At 43.8% G+C, this 26,515-nt stretch overlaps 1 long non-coding RNA gene and 1 pseudogene across 6 annotated transcripts in view; one reads left to right on the top strand and one right to left on the bottom strand.

Annotated features, from left to right (window-relative positions):
* Positions 1–23,497, top strand: part of LOC118144838 (uncharacterized) — a 59,779-nt gene extending 36,282 nt beyond the window's left edge. For 5 of the 6 annotated variants that reach the window (XR_008474282.2, XR_013520964.1, XR_008474281.2 and 2 more), the window contains 3 exons: positions 3,342–3,447; positions 12,804–15,360; positions 20,439–23,497. This is a non-coding gene — a long non-coding RNA (uncharacterized LOC118144838). The remainder of the gene's footprint in view (positions 1–3,341; positions 3,448–12,803; positions 15,361–20,438) is intronic. The other variant, XR_008474279.2, reaches the window with a different exon arrangement.
* Positions 23,498–23,587: 90 nt separating this feature from the next.
* Positions 23,588–25,513, bottom strand: LOC100412869 (CREB-regulated transcription coactivator 1 pseudogene; annotated as a pseudogene).
* Between the last annotated feature and the right edge of the window lie 1,002 nt (positions 25,514–26,515).

The following is a 26,515-nucleotide window of genomic DNA, read 5'->3' as shown; positions in this document are numbered from 1 at the left end:
ACAAGTGCTTACACATGTACACTAGGTGGCATGAGTCAGGGGTGGAGCGGGGTAGTAGTGGTAGTGTGTCATGCACCTGCGGCACACCACCTTCCAATATTAGAGAACATCTGGATATCTACAGTGACCTCAGAGAGGGTAAGGTGCACTTGGCAAAACTGCTCTACTGACAATCCTTTCCCAGGATAGAATTTCTTCCTTTGGTGACAGTGTGTAGAGCCCCGGTCATTAGAGCAGTAAGAAAATATTCTGATCCTCCTTCTTTAGGAGTTTTGGTAGAACGATTTTCCCCACCTCCTTTGAAATAAGGTGTGGCCATCTGACTCTGACTTGCTTTGCTCACTATAATGTGGGTAGAAATAATTATGTCACTATTGTGTTGAAGCTTTAAGAGTTATTACATAATTCACAATTCTTTTACCTGTCAAGGTGATTGGCATTGGTCTTGATGGTTGCTGCTGTCAAAGGGGAGATGACTTGTATCAGAGGCCCTGCCAACCTGTGATGGACATGTAGGGAGAGTGAGAAATAAGCTCTTATTGTTATAAGCCACTAAAATAATTGGCTTATTTGTTACTACAGCGCAGCTTGTTCTGTCTTTTCTGATTCTCACAACCCCCTCTGGGAAGACAGAGACTTTTAGTTGCCAATGAAAGTGCATTTTGTGGAAATAATCTATGTGTATAGGAACATCTCTCCACATGAGGGTTTGAAAAGGTCTCATCTCTTGTCCAGGGAAGTATGGATTATCTAGGCCCCAGGAAGGAACCAAGTTTTATACAATTTAGCTTTATACGATTGTGCCAGAAAAGGATAGGGAATTAACCACTTTTTTCAACTACTTCATTAAAATATATGATTAAATGAATCTGTCTTTCTTCCTAAGTTTGTGTGCAATCTGTAACTTCTACAATATAGCATATGTGCTATTCCCCCTCTTTATCTGAATACATTTCATCCCTTGAATAGGATTGGGGTAGAAAATTATGAGCTAGTCCTACTTAAACAGCAAGAAATCTGGCAGCATTCCTGTCTAGAGCATACTTATTTTCTTAATGAACACTCACATCTATCATCTTCAGAAAGGAATTTGAAATAGATCTACTTTAGGACCATCAAGAATAAACAATGTGTTTTAGACAGTGGCTTATCACAATTTTATTTTCATTCAGCGGGTAGTGGGAAGTACTGTGTGTGAACAGTCTGTATAGTAAAATTTGGTATACATGAGCTATGGTTATAATAACTTTACAAACAGAGAAAACTGTTGGATATGTATGGAGTTGTCAGCCTGAGTACCCCAGACAGAGCTTAAGGAAGAGTTTGAATGCCATTGCTTCTTTGGGAGCTACAAGTCCAGGGCGTAAAGAGTTAATCAAGGGAAGGTGACATAGTCAAAGGTGGTGGTTTCTGAGCCAGCCATAGCTATACACACAGACACGCACACACACACACACACACACACACTTGCTTGGAGGCTCTGGAGGTGACACGAGGAACCACTGCACCTCAGAACTACCTGCCAGTGGGAGGATGGGAGCAAAGTTTTCCTGCTGGCTTCTTTCTGTCTCCTACCTCTTACTTCTCAGGAATGTCACTGAGTGGTAATTCCACCCCCCTCACCTTTATTGCCAACCTTTGTTAGCCTGTCTGGGAGAAAACTAATCCCCAGCTCCGTGGCCTGGTTTCCTTCATTTCCCCAAAATAAGTGGGTCCCAGGCTTTCACGGATTCAGTAAGCTCTGTATAGGATGCCTGAGCTGCTGCCAGTGGTGATAGAAAATGGGGAGACAGCAGCCAGGGCTCTCCATCAAGCACATTCCAAGACCTAGGGACAAGTAGGGCAGAATGATCTGGGGAAGTGTTAACACATAACCTGATCCCAACACAGGTACTTGGTTTCGAATTGTGAGAGGTATATGTCTACATGGAAGAGATAATTGTAGTCTTTGAAATTTTATTATATATGGGCAATTAAATGCTTGTAATTATAGATGGATGCCAATCTGTTTTGGAGAGCTATAGAGATTTTCAGAGAAAAAGAGCTTGAATAAGTCTTAAGTTTAAGACCAAGAGTTTACAGGCTGTGTGAACTAATACCTTGACTATCCAGATTGTTGGAAGTCACGAGGCCCAGTTAGCCTGCTGAAAACTTTGAAAGAGCTTGAGATCTGAATTAATTCTGCAACAGAGTGATCAGTAAGTCCTTTACAGCAACCTTTTCAAAGCCAAAGTGCTAGAGATGACACTCCTCACACTGCAACAAGTAGGATTGTCAACATTCAGCATACACAAACACACAAACAAAACCAAGCTATTAAGTTACTGATCACTGAAATAGTTGCAATAGTAAATTATGCCTAATTGGTCCCAGAAATCATCCAAATATCTGAACTGTGGGTATCATATATACCAATGAATCTGACTTACTAGAACGCTTTCCAAGATGCAAGATGACCTGGGGGGAATAAAAGGAGGTATGTTTCAGTATGTTCGGAAATGCTACGCGCAATGCCTAATCTTGGAACACTTCAGCAGCATCCAAGGTCCCAAGATGGCTCATTGTAAAGAAGCCTGCTTACAGCAGCATTTCTCAAACTTAGATCATGGTAAACCATTCCTTTTTCTATAACAATTATCCCCCTTCCTTGAAAACTTCCTGTGCACTGAGAAACACTGAGGCAAACTCTAGACCATTTTGAAAGGCAGTGTGATGTGGTAGGAATTCAGGCAGCTGAGAGCCTAAACAGAATACTCTGGGCTTGCTTTTTTTTTTTTTTTTTGAGACAGCGTCTCACTCTGTCACCAGGCTGAAGTGCAGTGGCACGATCTCAGCTCACTGCAACCTCTGCTTCCTGGGTTCAAGTGAATCTCCTGCCTCAGTCTCCCAAGTAGCTGGGACTACAAGCGCGCACCACCACGCCCAGCTAATTTGTGTATTTTCAGTAGAGACAGGGTTTCACCATGTTGGCCAGACTCAAACTCCTGACCTTGTGATCCGCTCGCCTTGGCCTCCCAAAGTGCTGGGATTACAGGTGTGAGCCACCATGTCTAGGCCTGCTTTGACATTAACTGTAGGTCATGTAAACATCAAGTCATACAACCACACTCTGCCTCAGTTTCCTCATGTTCCAAATACAAATGATAGTATGTTGTAAGACTGCAAGAAGGACCGGAGGAAGGAGCAGACATGAAAGCATTTCAAAAGTTAAAAGGAGAGGAAGAGCAAGTGAAGTCTCCACTCTTCAAGTGAACAGTGTGGTCTATGATTGATTCAGTGAGCACTTTCATTTTCACAAATGAGTCCTGCACTGACTGCGCAGGTTTTGTCTTTTTCAACAGATGCTGACATCGTTTTATGAATGCAAACAGTCAAGGAGAGCAGATGTTGAGTGGTTGCCAGAGTGAAATGAGGAAGCCCTGCTGCCAGCTTCCCACCAAAAAGCAGGTGCGTAGACCATTTTATTTAAAACTAGCTCTTTGAATGCACTATGTGCTGAATAAATATCACTAACAATGTGTGGTTTTTCTGCTTTAGAGATAGAAAATGGATAACTGAGTTTAGGGTCCACTCTCTTCACTTGTGTCCTTCCTGCATATGTACATCTCTTCCTGGGTGTTCCTTCTGGGTAAAAATGGAGAGAAAAATATGAATCTTAAAGTCCTAGAACAGCAGAACACACAGAGACTTTGGGGTTCATCTCTGCCGTCTCTCCACTTGACAGAGAAGTCAACTGTGACCCAAGAGGTATATCAACTGACCCCTGGTCAAAATAACCCTTGCAAGTAGAGCTTGACTCAGTTTCCTTTAATGCCAAGCCACACTCTTTCTACTAGTCTATGCTGCCTCAGGCTCCTTCTCTCCAGTGGTCTACAAATGTTACTACCAGAGACCCACTAGCCCTTTAAATATAAATTAACCACAAACAAATATGAATAGGATTACACAAAACCCCCAAAGGGCAGCTGTGCAGCAAAGCCGTCTGCCTGCCAGTTAAAATGGCTTTTCTAGAAAGGGGTTCTATGGAATCACAGGCTGAGGGGAGATGAGCTTAATTGGGTTGGTCTCCTTAGAGGCAGAGTCTGACACAGCAGAGGGCAGTGGGAGAAGCATAGCAAGGATCTGGTCTTGGGTGAGGCCTAGTTTTAATCTGATTTATGAGAGGAAATTCTGGAGCCCACACTACACAGAACAGGTATCCCCATATAGGAGGTTGGCCTTTATGGTCTCTGTCCCTTAGGCATTGGCTGTGGGCCTTGGAGGTGATGCTGGCAAGATGGCTCCTGTCGTCTGATGGCAGTGGTCTGGGAAAGGGGGAAGCTGTGAGTCATTAGCACATACCCCTCATAGCAGGTAAGGTCAAGTTACCAGCTAGTTAAAGGGATCTGGGTCTGGCATCTACAAAGTCTACCCCAGGCACAGAGTATGGGTGCAGAAGAAGAAAAAGGTTTAACAACAGAGACAGCAAATGCCAGAGCGCCTATTCTCTTAAAAATGGGTGTTTGCTCAGACCCATCAGGGCTAGACAGAATAGGCAATGATGTGAACCCATCAGAGGAATGTGTTTGCACTTACCACTTTCTGTGGTCGTGGTCAGAGAGCTGTGTCCTTCTTGTCTTCACACTTCCTTTAGGGTTTCTCTTGCATTTCAATTGTAATGATAAGCAAAGACATCCAGGAGAAAGGCAGGTATGATGACATCTGATGACTTGGCAGTCATCCTTGACCCCATGCCTTTCAAAGAAGTCATCCAGAACTTTCCCATTCTGCAGAAGGGGAGGCTGACCTTGCCTAAGACTCATGGAGTAAAAATCGGTGTGGTGCTCCTACCTTGATAAATTGGAGAGTACTTCCCCATCCCCCTTCTCAGTTCTCTTCTGTATGTGAACTTGCCTTCCAGGCCTTATGAGTCAGTAGAGATGGGAATGTTAATTGATTTGTACAAACATGTGTACACAGTACTCTTAAAAACAAACTCACTCTTCTTATCGTGCTGTGAATGAAATATGAATTTTTCACTTTGGAGAGATTGGGCCATGAAGCCCAACTTCTTGCGTTGCATTTTATTGTTGGGAAAGGCCTTAGGACAATCCTTGTCCAATTTCCTCATATTGAAATGGAGGACCCTGAGGCCCAGAGAAGTGGGAATGATTTGGCTAAGAGCACAGAGCTAATGAATGGCAGAAACTATAAGTACTAATCTTTAAAAAATAACAAAAACAAACGCAAACACCTATGAGGCTTCTATTAGGTGCCAAAGTGTGAAAGCTCATCCTGGGAGCCAAGTGCATCAAGCTGAGCAGAACCAACAGTGCATGGTGACCTCCTATCCTGGGAGCATGTGCTCCATTGAAGTCTTCAGAGGGTACAGTGTGGGGCCAGTGGGCACTGGGAGGTGATACTGGGAGGCAGATGTTATGAGATTGGTCTGGGAGAATTTGGGGAAGTCTTTATAGACGAGGATATTTATGTTGAAAGTTAGTAGATGGATCAAATTTTGAAATTCAGGGAAGAGAGGAAGAAAGGTAAGGAAGGCACCGCTGGAATAAAGGTAGAGAGATAGGAAGGAGAGGCATTTCTCAGGCCAAGGCACAGGTGGATGTGAATAGCTGTCCAGGAGAGCTGGAACAGACTCTGAAGGAGAAATTCTATCTGAGCTCTGGGTTTAGAAACCAAGCTGTGAATGAGGACACAGGAGAGAAGGGGATGAAGATTAAACTCCCAAAGCAAATTGTATCAGTGGCCAGTGACTGGAAAAGAAATGACTAGGGCCTCTTAACTACAAAATCTGTCTCTGGTCCTATCTAGCATCCTTTTCAGCCTTGATGCTTAAAATTAACTTTTTAGAATGTATTCCTTTGGGTATTGAAGATGTCTTTGCCTGAAGTATGCCCTATTAAAATGTAATGCCTCTGAGTGAGTTAAGAGTATATAATCCATCAGGTAATGCCTCCAGGAAATTTGTTGACAGCTAAATGACAGCTAGCTGAAAACAAGATCTGTGAAAAAAGAAAACAGAGAAGGCATCTGGGAGGGCAGGGAGTTGGGTGCTGAGGGAGGGGAAGGTGCTGAGAGGAGAGGCTTCCACAGGGTGATTGTGGCTGGCCCTGCCTGCAGATGGTATGTGCAGGACAGATATGGGGTCAAAAGGAACTTTATCTGGAAGCTGAGGCGTGGTGTTCAAGCCTCCAGTTTTGAAGGGAAACACAACCTGTGTTTAGACAGGGAATTGTCTCTCCAGCCAGCAGCTTCCAGCAGCTAGAAGCACACGTTTGCATTTGGTTTGAAAGGGAGAAAGAGGGAGTGCTGGCTTATGTGAGACTCTAGTTGTTTTCTTCTGCTTATGGAGAAATATGATGGATGTGACTCCAAACTGGGATACTCTTGGTCTCTGCTAGGGACCTGCTTCCTTATGTACAGAACGGTGCAGGTTTTACATTAAACTTGTTTTAGTCATCTCCAGAATATGTACTGCATTTATCTCCAAATTTTGATATACCGTCTGCCCATTCTATAATAACAAAAAGAGCTACTAAGTGACAGAGAAACGCCTTGAAGCTGTTTCTGTTATTAAACCACGAGGACTGTCTGCCTGTGGTGGTCAGTCTCCGAGCCGGCCCAGGATTCATACTCTCGTTAGCATCCTCTCCCACATGGAATAGGGCTGAGTTCTGTAACAAATAGGATATTGCAGAAAGGACAAAGTGCAATTTCTGAAGCAAAGTCATAAGAGACAGTGTGGTTTCTAGCTTGTGTGCTTGGATCACTGGCACTGGGGACGGCCAGGTGCCAGGGCATGAGGACTGAGGCAGCCTAGGGTAGGCTAGTGTAGTAAAGGCCTAAGGTCTCCTGCCAACAACCTTGTGAGTGAATCATCTTGGAAGTGGATACTTCAGCTCCATCAGGCCTTCAAATGACAGATCTCCCAGCAGGTATCTTGACATGAGATAAAGACCCTTTGCCACTCCCAAATTTCTGACTCCCCCAAACTATGCACAATAAATGTTCATTGTTTTTTGCCTCTAAGTTTTGGGGCAATTTTTTTACGTGGGATAGACACCTACTACACTATTACAATGAAGTTTGTGATAAAGTGTGAGAGAGCACTATATATTGGTTTTTAGTGCTCTAAAAACCAATATATAGTGCTCTAAACTCCAAGAAGGACATGTATTTCTGTTGTTTGTTTGTTTTTTGAGACAGAGTCTCACTCGATTGCCCAGGCTGGAGTGCAGTGGTGCAATCTCAGCTCACTGCAACCTCCACCTCCTGGATTCAAGTAATTTTCATGCCTCAGCCTTCCTGAGTAGCTGGAATTACAGGTGTGCACCACCATGCCCAGCTGACTTGTTTGTTTTTTATAGAGACAGGGTTTCACCATGTTGGCCAGGCTGGTCTTGAACTCCTGGCCTCAAGTGATCTGCCTACCTTGGTCTCCCAAAGCACTGGGATTATAGGTGTGAGCCATCATGCCTGTCTCCAAACATGTGACAATCCTAAAAGGTTTGTTTAATAATCTAGGGTCCTGGATAGGCCATCAGAATAGTAAGGGAATGTAAATGTGTCAATACAGATTAAATCCTCACCGACATGATAGGTAGATATAAAGGAAAAAGCACTCAGGCATATGCAAGGGTCTATTATGGAAGGGAGACCACAAGAAATATGCCCAAAAGACAGAGAAAGGGAAGCAATAATCCCACAGAGGGTCTTCGAGATTTGGGTGGCATTACTGTGAACTTCACTGACTTCTTGCATTCTCAGAAGGGGGAATTATTGAAAACAGGAGGATGACTTATTCCTGGGAGGTGTAGCAAATTCAATGAGAGAAGCATCAAACACCTTCCAACTAAAATCATGAACTTGGCCAATTCACTCATCCTCCCCTTCCAGGTGATATTCCAGCTGGCCTCAGTGGAGACAGTTTCATTCAAAGATTGTTATTAACAAGAAAAGAACCCATGTAAAATGCATGCATTGATTCTTGTGGTGGAAAACCAGGGAAGAAACATAAGCAAAGGTACACAGTCAACATGTTTCTTCTCCTAAATTTATTGACAGTATCCACTTTTTAAGCTGGGAACTAACACACTCTCATTTCATGTGGCTCCAGTGTGAGTACCAATCCTTCTCCCCTACTTTTCCAGCCAGAACTATGTAACCCAAATCTGACCAATCAAAACAACCATTTGCCTAGTCAGAGGATACCTTCAGGGATGAGCATGTGACTAAATCTGGGCCAAGCAGAGTCTTCTCTGGAGTTTCTCTTATCAGTGCTGTGGGTAAAGATGCTTTATTTCTTAACTGGGTTTGCTAAGCAGTAGAATATGAGTCTTGGGTTGAGAGCAGCCATGATGGCAACCACTGGTAAAGACCTTAAGACACAGTGGAGATCCCAGATGTTTCTAAAGCTACATTGCCTTAGGACTTTGCAGAGCTATGAGCAAATACATTCCCCTTTACACTGTTAGTTTGAGTAGAGTATCTAACATAAGTACAAATCAATTTATTATTACAGAAAACAGAAGAGTTCACAAAATAGTCCCCTAGAGTCTTAGAAAAATGAAAGATGGCATGGACTTTCTGAAGTTAAAAAAGCTCAAAAGAAAAGAAGTAGGAATATCAAAGAAAAGATTGGATAAGACAGCTTAAAAAGTTGGAAACTGAGCTGGCAGAACATAGAAAAGAAATGGAAGAGAGAATACGACTATTGCAAAGAGGAAAGCCACATAAACAAAAACAAAAAAATGGATGTAAGCATTGTCAGAGACATTGTTTACACACTTGATAAAATTGTCTTAAATAATAAAAATTTTATTTTAATTTTTAATTTCAAAAATAAAATAATAGCAATAAAATGATAAATATGGCAGGCAGACCCATATACGTGATATATGTGACTTAGTTTATGTATGCTACTCCTTATAAGAACCCTATGGAAGTAGGTCTCCATTTCATAGATGAGGAAAACAAGGCACAAGGAGGTTCAGTAACTTATCCAAGATCACTTTGAGGTAAGTGGCAGAGCTGAGATTTGAAACCAATGACCTGGCTTCAGGGTCCATATTCTGAACTTCTGTTATACTATCTCTCCTATGTGATACAAAACAAATGGAGTCTTAAAATATTCAAATATGGGGCTGGGCATGGTGGCTCATGCCTATAATCCTAGCACTTTGGGAAGCTGAGCAGGTAAATTATGAGGTCAGGAGTTGGAGACCATCCTGGCCAGCATGGTGAAATCCTGTCTCTACTAAAAATATAAAAATTAGCTGGGTGTCGTGGTGCGTGCCTGTGATCCAAGCTGAGTAGCTCCCGAGTGGAGGCCGAGGCAGGAGAATCACTTGAGCCAGGGAGGTGGAGATTGCAGTGAGATGAGATGGCGCCACTGCACTCCAGCCTAGTGACAAAGCAAGACTCCATCTCAAAAAAATAAAACAAAAACAAAACAAAACAAACAAACAAAACCAGTCAAATATATAATCAAAGAAATGCTTATGGAGATGATAGTAGTAATAATAAGATATTACGTGTCACTTATTTTCAGGCTATTCAAAATGCTGTGTCAGCAAAAAACAGATACAAAATTTCCTACATCCAAGTAACTCTGCTATAAGGCAAGAATCTTGTGGCATTTAAGCAAATCATACCTATAAGAAAAAAAAAAATCTTAGTGGCAGCATTCAATGATAAACTACAATTGGCCACTCAGGTGAAAATCCATATGAAATATAATTTTGATTTTTAATTTCTATGTCTATTTTAACTTATACTTTGGCTGTAAACATATGTATGTACTATATGAAAATTACATATTATTTTGCGTGCTTTGGTTCATTACTGCCAATAGAAAACAAATTATGTTAAAATATCAATTATAAAAACCTAATATGTGATTTTGCTAAAGTACAAAAAATAAATACATAATGCTTGGTAAATTATGTATGTCTTTATTACTGACTTAAACATTTAAATGTATCAGTGGGATTAAAAATAATTATATTCGCTTCTCTACAATATTTCCCAACTTTTAACCATATTAAAAAAACTATAATTTTACACATGCACATATTTTTCATTTTGTAATTATGAAGGTGTATTTGTCAAGGTAGGAGGATAAGTGTATTTCATTTAACAGTTAACATTTATAACATTTAAATGTTTAGGCATAGGGACCTTTGCTATAACCACACAAATGTTAAAGCCAGACCAAACAGCATAGAACCAATAATCATGAGATGGAAAGAGAAAGCTGTGTGCTGATTTTTTTGTAATTTATTACAAGGATCACTAATCTCTGTCTAAAGTCAACAGAGGGATGTGTGTGTGTGTGTGTGTGTGTGTGTGTGTGGAGGGGGGGAGACATAGTCTCTCTCTGTTGTCCAGGATCAAGCGATTCTCCTGCCTCAGCCTTGTGAGTAGCTGGGATTACAGGCATGTGCCACTGTGCCCGGCTAATTTTTCTATTTTCAGTAGAGATGGGTTTCACCATATTGGTCAGGCTGGTCTCAAACTCCTGACCTCAAGTGATCTGCCTGCCTTGGCCTCCCAAAATGCTGGGATTATAAGCATGAGCCACAGTGCCCAGCCAGAATAGGAAACTTTTTAAAAAAATTATTCTCAGTCTGTTAATGCTATCTATAATCTTCTCTTTCAAACTGTAGGCATCTTTTAGAAACTTACAACTCTTTTATGTGAAGACCAATGTACTTTATCTGCTTATAAATTATTAACATTTAGATAAATGAAGCTTAATATATTTTAATAAAAATAGTTTTCCATGAACTTTGGGAGGCTGAGGAGGGTATATCATGAGGTCAGGAGTTTGAGACCAACCTGGCCAAGATGGTGAAATCCCATCTCTACTAAAAATACAAAAATTAGCTGGGTGCAGTGGCGGGTGCCTGTATCCCAGCTACTCAGGAGGCTGAGGCAGGAGAATCACTTGAATCTGGGAAGCAGAGGTTGCAGTGACCCAAGATCATGCCACTGCATTCTAGTCTGGGTGACAGAGCAAGACTCTGTCTCAAAAAAAAAAAAAAAATAGTTTGCACAGTAACTTCATTTTTTGTGAAATTTGCTTCCCAACCTACTTTCTTCTCGGATAGCCAGACTCATGGTCCCTAAAATTTCCTAAAGCCTGTTTGAGAGGCTCCTTAGCTGGGGTGCCTCCCCACGATTTCCTTACTTTGCTCTTTGTACTCTGCATTGTGTGCATTTTTTTCCGTGAACCGCTATCATTTTTACAAATATATAAAAGTGAATGTGTCTATGGGAGAAAACAAAGAAAATCATATTAGCTTCACTTAGCACAGGCTAGTGATTATTTGGCAGTTTGTTTAATTGAGGTTTCCTGGCTTGATGGTATCAGCCAATGTCATCACGTTCAGGTTCCACTTGAGGTGATTTGCAGGTCCTTACTCATTTGCATAGCACCATATGCTGCCCTAACGGAATCTTTACACAGTATGAAATAATTCCTTTTGACAGGATAACCACTATTACAGCAGGTAGGCCAAACTGGGGGAAGAGAGTAATCAAATTAAGGAAACAGTAAGTAGGCAATTATGTGTACCCACCACCAAATGCTGGCACTAATCTGTTCGGGAAGTCTGTAGAGCATTTGGCTGGGAATGGCTTGAGGGCCTCTTAGAATGTTACTGCAGTGTGAATGTGGGACCTCCTGAATGAACTTATTCATAAACTGTTTAGAACTTACTGATGGCGTTAAGTCCTGTGTTTTGCCATATTTTGAAAAATCCCCATTTCAGTCCATGCCTCAGCACCCAAAGGTATAACCCCAGGACCAAGAATGCAACTACAAACATGCTTTCCTATTTAGCCTGATGGCCCGTGCATTAGTTTAATAGCCATGTTTCTAAATTTTAGTGTCAAAAGTTAATGTTTAATTATCTGACAGAAAATACAGCTGCAGAGTCTGGAATGTAGTGCTCAGATGATCCTCCCTGCCCTTCGACCTGCCACCTCCTCTATCTCCCTTCTTTGCTGTCAATGAGCAAGCCATTTCAGTAAGTTGCAAAGCAAGAATGTGATTTTACAAAGTATCTCACAGAGAAATCTGAAGTGAGCTGGCCGCGAGGCACTAGGAATCCCTTTACATTCTGAAACTTCATCATTTCCTTGATTGGCATAAAGCAGTTGACTTCTAGATGCCCTAGAAAATTGCTGCTTTTTTCTCCTCCCTAATGTGTGATCCTGAACAGAGCGAAGACACCCTCCCTTACCCCCCCTCACCCACAAGTCAAGTTGAAATGCCTGAGATGAAAAAGCCACTCTGGAAATGACAGGATGTGAGAGGGCAGAGTTTTACTGGACAGCTCCTCTGGGAATGGGCACAGCTTCTGTTCTTCAGGAGGTCAAATAATTCCGAGGGATGCCACTGAGGCAGGAATGCTTCTTAACATCTCCTGAAATCCAAAGAAGAAACCCTCAAAGTGTAATCGTGGAGTCCGATGACTTTTTTATAACCTGGGTCTTTAGGAACAGTTAATTAAAGTTTACCTGCTGGAGAATTTTGCAAAACAAATCAATATCACATTTATTAAAAAGTAAGAACCCATAAGCTAATACATGAGTGAAAAAGCAGGGAAATAGTGTGGCAAGGAAGGCTTGCAAGTTTGGGGGAAAAACACAATATACATTTCTGATTTAAAATCTACCACAAAGTTTGGGTGTTATGCTGCACTGCATGGCATTAGCATAATCAAGTTTGCTTACTTTTAGTTTATGAGCTGAAGACTGTAGTTAAGCTTGATTTGCACTCTGTTTCCTCTAAATCACAGGCTCCAGCCCTGAACGCCGCAGAATTGCTAAAGAAGTTGCTAACGGAGGCTGGAGAGAGTCCGCAAGCTAATAGCTTCCTTCAAAATGGAATAGGAAACAGAAAGCATGGTGAAATGGAGATTTTTCTTACTGAGCTTTGCATTCATAGATTTTGACTGGGTTTCCTCACCCAAGAAGCCTCCCCAGAAAAAACTCTCTTGCTCTTCCTCCCTACACCGTAATTTTAAGAACAATAATGTATCGACATTCCACAGATACCTGCCTATTACACAGCTAAATCCACTGATTGGATCATCATGTCCGTTCAGTCACAGGTTCTCAAACTTGTCTGTGTACTTGAATCACCTGGGGAGTTTTTTGTTTAGAAACAAAGTCTCACTCTGTCACCCACCCTGGAGTGCAGTCATAGCTCACTATAACCTCGAACTCCTGGACTTAAGCGATTCACCTACCTCAGCCTCTCAAATAGCTAGGACTGCAGGCATGCACCATCATGCTGGATTATTATTTTTTGTAAATGTGTGGTCTTACTATGATGCCCTAGCTGGTCTTGAATTCCTGGCTTCAAGTGGTCCTCCCACCTGGGCCTCGCAAAGTGGTGGGATTATTTTTACAGGCATGAGCCACCACTCCTGGCTCATCTGAGGAGTTTTAGAAATCACTGATGTCTTGGTCCCACCCAGAAAAATTCTGATGTAATTTATGTGGACTGCATCCTGGACAATGACATTTTAAAATTCCCAAAGTGATTCTCATGTGCAGCCAAGTTTGAGAACCAATACTGTAAGCCACTGGTTCTTAAAGTGTGGTCATTGGACTAGTGTCCGCATCAACTGGGAACTTGTTAGAAAGGCAGACTTTCTGGCCCCACCCCAGACAAACTGATGCAGAAACCCTGGGGATGAGCCCAACAATCTGTGGTGTGGCAAGCCCTCCAGGTGACTCTGATACATGCTAATATTTGAGAGCAATTGCCTTACATAAAGCTTTGAGAACCCACAGTGTATCGACACCATTTGTGTAGCTGCTGTTCGTGTCTCAAATTGATGTCTTTCTCAGGAAGCAGAAAGATATGATGGAAAGATGAGGGGCTTTGGAGTCAGGCCAGACCTGGGTTTAAATCCCAGCCCCATCATTTACAAGCTGTGTGAGCTTAGACAAACATGTAATTTAACCTGTATGAGCTTCAGTCTCCTCAATTCTGAAACAGTAGAAATTTTATCTAACCTGGATTGTTGTTGTGAAAATTAAATGGGATAATAGCATCTAAAATGGACTCGTAGAGTACTATAAATCAGATCTTAGTTCCCTGTCCTTCCTCCCCTCTATTCCAAATTTTAACAAGCAATAGAGAGAAGTAATGGGGCATTTACATAAGTTGGGCATATTCACTTTCTTGTCAGTTCCTAGATGTTCTTTTCTAGCATCGTCCGATAGCATCATTTCTTTGCACTCGAATCAGCAGCATGCCATAGGACTTTGGCATCAGGTGAGTCTAATGAACCAGGCACAGGACCAGGCTCTGGCTACTGGGCTACTGAAAGAGAGTCCAACTGTGGTCTCATTACTCGACAAGGGCAAAAAGTAAGGTTGGGATACTCAAATCTGGCAAATCCTTTTCCAGCATCCACTGAGAGGATATATATTTATTCTCAGAGGCATGTCAAATTTTTAGAAGTAGTTACCTACTTAATTTAGAAAATTGCTTACTTTATTCGAATAATTCGCCTATTGTGTGACTTGTTTAGAGACTTTGTATTTTAACATCAAGCATTCGGTTTCTCACTACTCCTTAAGCAAAAGGTATCCAAGTCCTCTCCGGGACAAGTCAGTATAGTAGAATACCTAATAGCAGTACTAAGAATTAATATCTGAATAAGTCATTGCTGCTTAAACCCATAAACTTTTTAACTCCATTTCAGTCTCACAGCAACTCAAAGAGGGAGGCATAACTATTATCCCCACTTTACAGATGAGAAAGCTGGAGCTTAGAGAGGTTAAGTGACTTGTCCAAGGTCACACAACTAGTAACTAGGGGAGCTGTCTCCCTGACCCCTTCCCAAGTCTTGTATCCTAACTGCCAGGCTGCCATAATAATGATAATGAAATGAACAACAGTAACAATATAAAAGTACAGAGCACCTGAGAGATGGAATGAATTGGCTACTAGAAGACACGCATGAGTCTCATTCATGCATAAACAGCTGGTTTCAGAATGACTATTCTTATTAATAATTCTCTACTCTCCACTGCTATTACTATACTGCTCCCTCTACTATTACTCCCTTGCCCTCACTGACCTCAGTATTGTTAATCCCTAGAATAATGAGATGATTTCCTGAGAATTTCCTTAAAAATGGAGAGAGTAGCGTGCAGTGAAATTACCAGGTGTCCTAGCGCCGTGCTTGTTGTAAGATGAGCAGCAGCAGAGTCACCAGGAGAGATGCAGATACTCAGGACTTGCCCCAGACCTCCTGAATCAGAGTCTACCATTGAACAAGCCGCTCTGCCCAGGTGACTGACCCACACAGTCTGCGGTTCCTGACAAGCTCCCAGGTGAGTTCAACACTGTTGGTCTGTGGATTCCGCTTCAGCAGCAGGTTCTAGAACAGGTATATCTTCCACTCCTCTGCCAGCACACTGAGCCTCAGGTCTCAGTGCTGTGGCAGAGCCCGTTAAGCTGATCATACTCTATGGTCTACGCTGACTCCTCCTCCCAGCACCTTCCACCTGAGGGAAGCTGGGAGAGCAGGAGAAGCTCTTTGAATCCCTCTAGGTACCTGCCCTGCAGAGGTACCCGGGATGGTTTCAAAAGGGTGCACTCAACTTCCCAGTGGAAGTCTCTCAGCCTGCCTGCATGTGGCAGTGGGAAAAGATATCTCTAAAGCCGGTTCTAGGTGTCTGTCTGTAAAATGTCAGGATAGCCGGGCGCGGTGGCTCACGCCTGTAATCCCAGCACTTTGGGAGGCCGAGGCGGGTGGATCACGAGGTCAAGAGATCGAGACCATCCTGGTCAACATGGTGAAACCCCGTCTCTACTAAAAGTACAAAAAATTAGCTGGGCATGGTGGCGCATGCCTGTAATCCCAGTTACTCAGGAGCCTGAGGCAGGAGAACTGCATGAACCCAAGAGGCAGAGGTTGAGGTGAGCCGAGATTGCGCCATTGCACTCCAGCCTCGGTTACAAGAGTGAAACTCCGTCTCAAAAAAAAAAAATGTCAGGACAGGGAGTAACTGGGATAAGCTATGTCTCCAGTAGATCTTATGTCATTCAGGAGGGTGGCCCTAGAGCTGCATCAGGTAAATTTGGTATATTTTATAGAAGGTTGCATAGGACATCTGCCTGGGCATAAGTGGCCTCTCCATGTTGATTCCAACATGCCCCTTTCCTCTTTGCACACATAAGCCATGCTGCAATCCTCTGTCAACCTGGCCTGTGTCCCAGGGATCTGCCAGTGCTTACCTGGTCCATGTCAGCTTTCCCTAGCAGCTCTGTTGTGTTCTCTGGTTCCTGCGCTCGTGGCACGGGATCTAATGCCTTGTGTCTGAGTTTTGCTCTCCTGATCCTCTATCACCTAGATGTCTTGTTGCTTCCTTGACTCCAGAAACAAAAAAGGCAATGCGGTTAGAGGGACTTGATGGTCTTAGGTCATGAGAGGGATTAAACTCATCCAAACCAGAACTGTTCATCGTTTAACCAGACCAGAATCTGTTTCTCCCTCATGGAACTTTCCCAATTCAAGATAAAGCATCATTGCCTATGTAGTTGCTCATGTTGAAATCCCAGGCAGAAGTCATTCCCGAATGCCTCCTTCCATCACACGCACATCCAGTCCATCAGCAAAGTGTCAGCTCTGTGTCCAGAATACATCTTACATGTGCACACTGCACTTCCTGTTTATCAACACTGCCTTGTCCACTATCTCTAGGTTATAGCTGCACTTCACATGGAAGCCAGAGTGATCTCAAACTCACTTCTCACATTATCACTGTAATCCCTCCCCTTCCCCATTTCAAAACATTCAAAATCCAAATAGAACATCATGAACTTTTACCTTTGTCTTCATCTCTGCCTCTATTTCTTCCTATTCATTCATTAAATGAACTTACTCACTTCTCAACTTACTCTACTCCAGCCCCGTGGGCTCCTCCCATCAATGGGCCTCCTTGTGGCCTCTTTTCATCGGAAACTCTCTTCCCCCAAAGGATCATGCAGGCGATTTTCTCTACTGAAGCCTAATCTTTGAACAAACCTCAGATATTTTTGCAAAGAGAGGCCCTCTTCTGACCACACTATCTGAAGCAAGATTCCTAACCACCTCGTATTATCATGTTTTCTAGGCCTATTGCTACCGGAATCATCTTGTTGCTGTTTCTTTTTCCTTGTTCCTGTAGATGTCACCCCTGGAATATGAGCTTTAGAGAGAAACTACCTTATCTGTTTTGTTCATACATTATAGGTCCTCCACAAATTGAAGAAAATGATGGCAGGAGATAGGATGAGTGCCGTCTCCATTTCTGTGTTAATTTCTTTATTTTTATAACATTTATAATGCCAAAAAGAATGTTAAAAACTATGCACTGGGCACGGTAGCTCATACCTGTAACCCTAGCACTTTGGGTGGCCAAGGCCAGTGGATCACCTGAGGTCAGAATTTCGAGAAGAGCCTGGCCAACATGGCAGAACTCTTATCTCTACTAAAAAAAAAATTACAAAAATTATCTGGGCATGGTGACATGCACCTGTAATCCCAGCTACTTGGGAGCCTGAGGCTGGAGAATCTCTTGAATCTGGGAGGCAGAGGTTGCAGTGAGCCAAGATCGCACCACTGCACTCCAGCCTGGATGACAGAGTGAGACTCCGTCTCAAAACAAGAACAACAACAACAAAGCTACACTGGTCGGAAAACGCCATATAAATGGACTCATTCTTAGACCATGCTCTGGTCAAACATAACTCCAGCACGCTGGGGTGGCAGTTGATGCTGTGGGAAGGAATCAGGGCTATCTGCTTCTATTCTTGGCATAGTAGTTCAAGGTGCAGAACTCAAACAGCACACCTTATGGACAATGAATGAATCCATGGTGTCACATGAAAAAGGAAGAAATGAGGTTGAATCAACGAAATCACTGATTTGCCCAAGAAAAGGAAAAATTTTCTTTGTGGTTTAATTGTTTATTTGTGGATAGCTCACTCAAGATCAGAGCCAGTGTCCCAAGTAGACAGAATGACCCATCTGGGAAGTCTATGTTCCTAACTTGAGAGCAAAAGCGTTGGAGAACAGATTTCAAAACTATGCCATGGGCTGTTCGACTGTGAAAGGAGACAAAAATGAGACAATAACCTAAGAAATAAAGAGATGTTGCTGGCAGTGCCTTCCCTGCCTACATCGTGAGTCCTCTTGCTCTGCCAGTCCCAAATTGGTGTTCCCACAGGATTCTGTTTTCCTTTCCCTCATCTACATTCATCTACATCCAAGGTCTTAAGGACTATTCACCTATCGATTCCTGTCTTCAATTAAGATTGTTTTCCTGTGCTGAAACTTTTATCTCCACTTGCCAGGTAGGTTTGTTTTTTTTTTTTTTTAATTAACAGCCGTATTGAGGCAAAATTGGCCTACAATGAACATCATATACTTTGAAGGGTACTATTGGATACATGTGATATGTTTACAGCTGGAAAATAATGACCATAATTGAGATAATGAACATAACCATTACCTCCAAGTTTCCATATGCCTGTTTGTAATTCCTTCTACTGCTCCTTCACATCCCCAGGGAAACACTAACCTGCTTTCACTATAGATTATTTTATATATTCTCAAATTATATAAAGGAAATGATTCAGTATGTACTCTTTGTTGTCTGGCTTCTTCCATTCAACTTAATTATTTTGAGATTCATTCATGTTGTGGGAATAAATGATCCATCTCATTTAATTTTTTAGTAGCATTCCATTTGTGGATATACCACAGTTTGTTTATCCAATCACTTGATGATGGACATTTAAGTCGTTTCTAGTTTATGGCTATTACAGTCAAAGCTGCTGTGAAGATTTGTGTACAAATATTTGTATGATTTCCCTCTTAGATAAATACCTAGGTGTGGAGTACTTAACTTTTAAATAAACTCTAAAATTACTTTTCAAAATGGCTGCACCTAAATTACATTTCCACCGGTAGCATCTAAGTTCCAGTTGCTTCTACATCCTTGCCAAAACTTGGTTAGGCCAGTCTTCTTATTTTTAGCCATTCTAGTAGGCTTACTTCCTTAATTCAGGGCATCCTTACATCTTCCCTGAATCATAACAGCCTCTTACCCTCTGCCTTCTTCCATCCCTTGTCTGTATGCTATACTTTAAGAACCTACTCAGGTCTGTGATGTCTTCCCACATTTCTTGTCACCCAAAAAAACTATCACCTTCCACTGAATTTGCCACTGTCTCTTTGGCATCACATCCAGATTCTATAACAGACAAACCGTGGAGGTGCTCCTATTCCTGTACTTATCATTTTACCCATCCCACTGCACTGTAATGGTTTTCTACCTGTTTCCTACCATAGATCATTACCTTGAAGTCAAGGGCTACTTTTATTCATCTTTTCATGCCCAACTCTTTTTACACTCAGCACAGAGCCTGACACATAAAAAGTACCTATTGTTTCTGAAGGATGGAGTGAAAGAAATCCCTGAGTCTCCATTTAAGGTGAACTTGATATTCTAATTATTACAAGACGCTTCAAAAAACATTTAATGATTTGAGGATGTGCCCCATAACCAATTTTATCTATACAATGAATAATGATGTTTTCTTTGCCTGTTTTCATTTTCTTTTCGACAGATGAATTTACTATTCATCATTTTAGCTCATAAAAGGGGTGGCTACATTGATTATTATTTTCATGTATATATATATATACATATATATATGTTTACATGCATACACACAAATACACACACACACATACCCCACACACATTTGCAGTTTTTCAATGTCCTCCTGTACATTGGAACATTTAGTCAATAAGACAGTCAATAAGATCTTTTATTTATTTTACTAAAGAGACAGGGTCTCACTCTATCACTGAGACTTGAGTGCAGTGGCATGGTCAGAGCTCACTGCAGCCTTGACCTTGTGGGCTCAAGCAATCCTCCCACCTCAATCTCTTCCCCTCCACCTTAGGTAGCTAGGACTACAGACGCACACCACCACACCTGGCTAATTTAGTAAGATCATTTTTTAACTCAATTTATTCTTTTCTCAGTATTACAGTTGTTGTCTTTAAATAATACATCTAAATATTACAGATTTTTTGGTATGAAAATTCATATTAAAAGTGGGAAAGAAAAGACAAAGTTAAACACAGCATTGCCTCAAGTGCACTGTAATTCCCAGCAACTGTTATTGAAAGTTTTTCCTTTATTAAGGGACAGTGAGTTATACCACAATTCAAAGTGAAGTTTAAAATAAGATGATCAAATGCTTCTCGTTCTTTAATAATTTCTCCCCTTCATGAAAGTACTATTTAAAGTGAAATACGGTATTCATATTTCTGAGAAATAAACTAGAAAAGGCCACTAGCAAGAGATGATTACACATGATATTTCCATTAAGAATTCCCATTTCTTTCAAGTTTCAGATCTACAATTTAAGCACTTACAACCCAGGGGAAAAAAGAATTCTAGGGTTGCTCAGCCCTAGTTTACGGCATGAAGCAGGACTGTTGTGTGGATGCCCCAGGGACCTCTACAAAAGCCTCGTAACTGGAGCTCAGGAATACTTACTACCACTCCCTACTGGGACTGAAACACAAACTGTTTAAGTGAAGTAAGGTAGATGGAACAGAATAAAGGGGATTATTTTACATCACTCTTTCATAGTGTTCATCTTTCCTTTTGCTAAGTAAGGTATCAATAGCTAGCTGATGTTTAATGTTTTTTTCACTATGTATGTGTGTGTGTATATATGTAACATGCCCATCTCAGGCTTCACCAGCCAGTAAGCACAAATTTCTAAGACCTAAATCTCATTAGCTTATATATAACCCCAGGGTAACTGGACTTGTTCTGGCTTATTATTTATTTTAAGAGACAGGCTCTTACTTTGTCCCCAGACTGGAGCGCAGTGGTACGATAATAGCTCACTGCAGCCTCAGCTCCTGGGCTCAAGTGGTCTTTCCACCTTGGCCTTTCAAACCACTTCTTGGCAAGAACCACTGTGACTGGCCTGCTTTTCAGTCTTGTACTCAGTATTTCCTGGAGACTCTGAAACCTTGCCCTGATGTTTCTAGAAAGGGTCTGTTAGGTTTCTAGAATATGGCTCTACTCTCTACTACTGTTGCCTGAATCCTGCAGGAATGGAACATTAGCTGTTCTTCATGTCAATGAAACTGGAAGCCTACCTCAAGCCCTGATGCCAGAGATCCTAAGCACCACTCCTGCAAAGTCAGAAGAAGAGGGTGGAAGGCAGGATTTCCTGCAGAAATGCAGCTTGAGCCTCAAAATAGTACAGCAATTAGTGATCCAGATCTTTCTTTCCCTCTATGTGGTAGATCTGAGCCGGGATCACTAGGCCATAGACAAGCAGTTCCTCACAGTTCTGAGAGTGGAAATCTGCTCACATCACTGTGACAGTGACTATCTCTTCATTAGCTGAGGTTTAAAGTAGTGTGCCAGACATGCCTAGGGCAATACTTTTGAAGAAAAAGGGGGAAAATTGTTTCATTTTCAGTTTGGAAAGGAAGGAAGAACAAGATTACATGAATAGCTCTCATGTATTTAGAGATATATAATTCTTTCAAGGTACATGTATGCATGCACACATGAACACACACTGCCACTGTAACTGGATGCAGCAGATCAGAGATGGTGGCAAATTCTTTCACACGCTTCTTATGGAGAGGTGAGGGCTATTTGCCCTTCCCATGAATCTAGGCTGGCCTGTGAGTGTTTCACCAATAGAGTATAGTGCAAGTGAATCCGTGTCAGATGTGAGCCTAGCCTTTAAGAGGACTGGTAGCCACTGCCTTGGCTTCTTTGGGCACTGTGCCTGACTAGCATCCTGCATGAGAAACTGTGGAGAGGCTCTGAGCCTACATGGAGAGGAAGAGGACTGAGAAATGTGGAGTAAAGCCTGTGGACCCTCCAGCCCAGCTCAGTCACCAGTTGGATACAAGGGACCCCAGTCAACTCCACTTGATGCAAAGAAATCAGCCAATTCTTGACCCATATAAAATGATCCTTGTTTTAACTTATCAAGTTTGGGAATACCCTACCATGCAACATTAGATTCCTGGAGCCTTAGTTAAGTAGAAATATTATGGGGTCCTCCAGGCTGTGTTAAGAACTTCCATCCCCCCCCACTTTGTTTTTTGAGACAGAGTCTCTCTCTGTCACCAGGCACCAGGCTGGAGTGCAGTGGCATGATCTTGGCTCACTGCAACCTCTGCCTCCCGGGTTCAAGAAATTCTCCTGTCTCAGCCTCCAGAGTAGCTGGGACTACAGATGTATACCACCACACCCAGCTAATTTTTGTATATTTAGTAGAGACGGGGTTTCATCATGTTGGCCGGGATAGTCTCGATCTCATGACCTAGCGATCTGCCTGCCTCAGCTTCCCAAAGTGTTGGGATTACAGGCATGAGCCACTGCACCTGGCCCCCATCCTCTTTTAAGAGCAGTTCTGCATCTGATCCTTCTCTCCAGACTCTTTACACTGGGTGCAGATCTGTGGAGACCTTGAGAACAACCAGCCTCATTAGATGAGTTTCAAGTTTTCCCCTACTAGATTCGATTACTACATGCAAAGGGGTACACTCAAAATATGGAGCTCCATTCTCTGCCCAGCCAGGACACCCTGGTACATGTACTTTGCCAGTTGCCATGATTGCTATTTTAACCTTTTTAAAGTTTTAAAGTTTTAAAAAAGGTTAGAAGATGAGGTGTGAGCAGGAGAAAAAAGTACATCTTTTCAAAGTTTTTCTTAGAATTTGAGGGGAAGGAATTATTCAAGGATGGGAAGTGCGAGAGTAATTATATTACTTTAGTTCCTTTGTTCTTTGTATCATTATGTTTTGTCTTCCCCAAAGCTCACATCCTAAACCCTGTGCTGCATTTCAGAATAAATCCCGAAGTTCTCAATTATTAGTATCTGTTAGAACTGTTTTCTCCTCATTTTCTCTTTCTCTTTCCTGCTAAAATTAGCGTTCCTACCAGGGCTCTGTAGTTAACTTAGTCCACCGTTCGAGCTCTGAGTCAGACAACAAGAACGCCTTTTCTGTCTGGCTCCCAGGGTGTCTGCATTGATGTACTATGCTGAGGACATCAGTATGTTCAGTGATGCATACTCGTTTCTATTCTAAGGGATACTTTGACTGTTTATAGACAGCAAGAAACAGCCCTTTATTTATTTATGTATTTATTGCCATCAAAATAGTGTTTATTTCACTTTTCGTCTGCCCGGTTCTCTGGCACCTCCTCCCTTGGGTGGTGTGTCGGGCTCACTCTCTGACCACGGGCTGGGGGTGGCGGATGGATTGGGGGACCGGGAACCGAGGAAGGCAGTAAGAGCTGGACAAACAGTCGGAAAATGCACTGCGGCCCACAGAGCTGGCGAACCCTGCCTGCCACGCCAGGAGCCGACACTTCCCGCGTCTTACGGGGGACCACAGCTCAGGTCCCGGGGCTGGGGACTAGGGAGCCGTTGCAGGGAGGGTCTGCTGGGGTGGGGGGCTCGTGGCCTCCATCGCAGCCCTGCCCTGGGCGGGCGGGTGGGTGGGTGGACGGCCCAGCTCGTGGCCTAGCGTTTGGGTTTTGCGGGAGGTGGACAACCGGGGGCGGGGTGGTGGGGGGCTCTTGGCGGCATTGAAAGCTCGGAATTACAAGCTCGGCCGTTGTCGAGGGACAGAGCGTGGCCGTCCCTGGGCTGGGGAGGTGCCGTCGGGGTCTTTGAGCATGTGCAGTCCGTCGAGGGTCAAGGGTCGATCTTCAGTTCATCCAGGGGAAACTGGCTGTCGGAATGGAAGCCGACGTCGCTGACCCCGCTGGAGAGCTGGTCAGTTCTTTATAGAGGCTGGGGGTTGGGGGGGACTCTCCTGTCACTGTGAGGATGATGTTGGGGATGCCACTGTGACTGGCGTTGCCCAGCTGCTGCGAGTCCGGCAGGCTCCCGTGGCTGCCCATGAGGCCCATCAAGGCCGCCTGCTAGTTGAGCGTGGAGCCGGCAGTGTGCCGGCTGCTGGAGCTTGGCGTTCTCCGTCATGTTGAACTGCTCCAGCTGGTGGGACAGAGCATTGGCCTGCCTGGCCGCCGTCTGCTTCTCGTAGTACGCGTCCCCAAACACGCTGCCCAGGGTGGAATTGTGTTGCGGGGAGCTCCCCGGGGAGAAGCCTTGGAGACTGGCGAGGTGAGAGACTGGTTGGCCCGGGAGCCGGTGCCCAGGCGATGTGGATCCCCATCGACGGCTGTCTGGGGTTCTCTGGGGGAGACTGGGGGAGAGAGGACGGTACCGTGACCGCGAGCGGGGATGGCTGTGGCCCAAGAGTCAGGCTGGCGCTGGGCAACAGGGGGCCGCGGGGGTGGGGGGGACAAGTGGACGGACACCTGCGGGGATGGTGGGGACGGCGGCTGCTGGGAGCCCGCCTAGGTGAAGAAGGCGTAGGGCAGCTGCTGCTCTAGAGACAGGGCATCCATGGCCACGGCCTGAGTGATGGGTGCCAGTGGGGACAGGGTGGGCGATGCCTGCTGACGCCTCGCCTCTGTGCTCAGGGACAGGGGGCTGATGCCGGCTGGGTGGTGTTGCGGAAAGGACCCAGGTGTGCTCATCACGGGCTGGCGCCGCCAATGCCCAGGTGCGTCAGGTTGGCCACGAGGTTGCAGGTGCTGGTGGAGCTGCTCAGCGCGGGGAAGGTGGCTCCTCGGGGTCCAGCAGGGTCGGGAGCGGGGAGAGGAAGTGAATGTTGGTCAGGTCAGGCACGGATCCCCCGGTGTTGTGAGTGGCGGGGATCAGGGCTGTGGTGTTTTCCTGGTCGGCCGAAAAGATGATGTTGATTCAGGGGACCTCACAGGACTTGGGCCTGGCCCCCGTCTTCTTGGAGTCCCACGCTTGCTTGGGAAGGTTTTTGTCTGCCTCTGATGTGGTCTCTTCCATTCCTGGGACTGTTAACAATAAGACTCTTTTCTTGTGCATGTCTGGGGACCCACTGGTAAAGGATTCTGGCTGTGTGGGCCTCATTGTGCTCTGGTGCAGGGCGGAGGCAGAATTGGTCCTTCTCCAGCTGGTGTCCGCGGGTGGCAAGAGGTACATGGTGTCGTAGGGGCAGCTGTCGGCCTGCGGTCCGTGTTTGTCCACTGATAGGGGCCGGCGGTGCCGGGAGCCGAGCTGGCAGTGCTCCCAGTACACCCTGTCCACCAGCCCGTGGTGCCGGGTGGTCCGGCTGGTGTCCAGGCCCGAGGATTGGAAAGGGGTCTGGAAGGCCAGGTCCATGGAGCCACTCTCAGTCTGGGTCACACTGGGCAAGGACCCGCCGTAGTAGTGGCCGCGGCTCGGGCCCAGTTGCAGGTACTGAGATTTCTGGAGCTGGTGCCTCGCGGCCCACGTCAGGCTCAGGTGCTTCATGACCTCCTCGAAGGCGGGCGTCTCCTCCGCCTGCTTCTGATTGTGCAATGCGATCTTCCTGTGGAATTGCCATAGATTGTTTGAAGTTGCCATTTTCTCACTGCCGCCTCCTCCTCCTCCTCCTGACAAAATGAATGTGGATAAGATACTTCTAGATTTCTGGCATAGATGCCTGTGAGCAGTGATCAGCTAAGTTTAGGTGTGGCTTACAGCAGGTAGCAACTCACTGAATCTCAGATTCTCAGATGACCTTTTCACCTGGGCAGGAAGACAACTTTTCTTAGCTGGGCAAAAATAAGAAGAGTTCAGAAATTTGATGCATCAAATTCACCATGATTCATTTATCTGAGTCAGGGGGTTAATTATTTTTTTATCTTCTCACATCAATTTGCAGGATATTAGTCAAAGCCCATACAAGAAATCAAACTGGATGAGGAAGAATTGAATGCATTCATTAGGACTTGTTCCTAGTCATGCAAATACTAGGGTGGCTGTAGGATGTATGATATAGATGAGGACACTTTAAGAGTGCAAGGAAGCACTACTAATAATTATACCAGGATGGCAGGTGTGTAGGCTTGGACAGTCCTAGGCAAACAGGAATGCATTTCCACCCTTGAAATAGCCCAACTCAAGTTGTCTTAAGGCAATAAAGGAGATTCACTGGCTTGAAAAAGGGTCAGACACATCAGTGCCCACTGTTATAACTGACAAGGAAGTGGGATGTCTTGTTTGGCATCGACCAATAAGGACTCACCATTGGAGCTCTGAGTGGGTTTAGTTTCTTGCAAGTACTCAGGACAGTTTGGGGATGAGTGATATTTTTTTTCCATGAAAATTTTGGGTAATTTTTTTTTTTTTTAAAGTGGCAATGAATACTGGATAGGTAAGCAGTAGACATCTGCTCTATTGGAAACAAACCTGAAATTTAATAAAGTGACTTTCTTGGTGCTGTGAAAGTTAAAAGAGAGGGACTCTCATGTCAGACTCTCTACATGTAAATGCAGGTTTTACCCTTAATAACCAGGTAACCTTGTACCAGTAATTTAAGTTTCATTTCTTCAAACTGGAAAATGGGAATAATGCTAATAACTG

The sequence above is a fragment of the Callithrix jacchus genome, chromosome 8 (assembly GCF_049354715.1).
Source record: "Callithrix jacchus isolate 240 chromosome 8, calJac240_pri, whole genome shotgun sequence".
In the NCBI taxonomy this organism is placed as follows: Eukaryota; Metazoa; Chordata; class Mammalia; order Primates; family Cebidae; genus Callithrix; species Callithrix jacchus.
Note: the sequence above shows the minus strand (reverse complement) of the source record. Positions and strands in the feature narration are given on the sequence as shown.